Genomic DNA, 1,038 nt, shown 5'->3' with positions numbered 1-1,038 from the left:
AATTGTATGATTAATTGTTCATACGGCAGCATACCTTATAACGCTTACAAATTACGAAAGCAGGCATAATTACTGGTGGAAAGTATGAATTATACTTGGACGGGGATAAGCAGAAGGATGATTTACAGGGCATATATTGAATATGCGATCGCGTAGTAATAAATACTATAGCCATATCCAACTATATGTTCGTTCTAATGTAATAGTACTGCGCATGTTCCAAATCGTCAATACAAATTAAGCGCGGAAGGATATATATCAATTATCAAGAGCTCATCATAGAGATTATGAGCTCTCTAATATGAGCTATTGATATATATGTTTAAACAGTTTTACTCTAATAAATCAATCTGGCTTGTGGATCATCTGCTGTAGACGGTGAATTTCATGTTTCATAACGTTTTCCGCTTGCATATATATATATATAAATTGTAGTCTGTAGATAAATTAAAAACAATACATCACTTTTAGCTGTTATTCCGAGTTTCACGCTTACGCAATCATCAGACAGACTTTAATAAAGAATAATCGTTTTATTCTTTATTAAAGTCTGTATGATGATCGAGTAAGCGTGAAACCCGGAGTAACAGCTAAAAGTGATGTCTTGTCTTTAATTTATTTACAGACTACAATTTATTACGCTGTGCAACTTAATGCATCGAGCACTATACCGACAGTATATACTCAAGCATCCAGACTTACGTTGTTTTGAGCGTGTGGTGATATATGTATTATACTACCGCCTTTACGGATGTAGGCCTACTTAAAAGTAGGTTTATACATGCAGTCCACAGTAGTTATAATTGAGTGTATTGCAACATAGCTATATACGTACGTTACATATTTCATACCTATACGCCGCGTGCGTATAGTATCACTGTCCACGCGCGTGGAGCCTGGTCGGGCCCGAACCAAATCCGCTATTTTAAGACCATATAATGTCTATATCAATGCTACACTCCCCCTCTCTTATAGTTAGATAAAGGCTCTATAGTTATAGGAAGGGTATTATATTGTATTATAGGGGGTTATATATAT

At 35.4% G+C, this 1,038-nt stretch overlaps 1 long non-coding RNA gene across 1 annotated transcript in view; it reads right to left on the bottom strand.

Moving 5' to 3' along the window:
- Positions 1-627: 627 nt before the first annotated feature.
- The window catches only part of LOC106815418, a 4,544-nt gene continuing 4,133 nt past the window's right edge, over positions 628-1,038 (bottom strand). The window contains exon 3 of the long non-coding RNA XR_001394745.1: positions 628-697. This is a non-coding gene — a long non-coding RNA (uncharacterized LOC106815418). The remainder of the gene's footprint in view (positions 698-1,038) is intronic.

This window comes from Priapulus caudatus, unplaced genomic scaffold (assembly GCF_000485595.1).
Source record: "Priapulus caudatus unplaced genomic scaffold, Priapulus_caudatus-5.0.1 Scaffold1108, whole genome shotgun sequence".
Classification (NCBI taxonomy): domain Eukaryota; kingdom Metazoa; phylum Priapulida; class Priapulimorpha; order Priapulimorphida; family Priapulidae; genus Priapulus; species Priapulus caudatus.
Note: the sequence above shows the minus strand (reverse complement) of the source record. Positions and strands in the feature narration are given on the sequence as shown.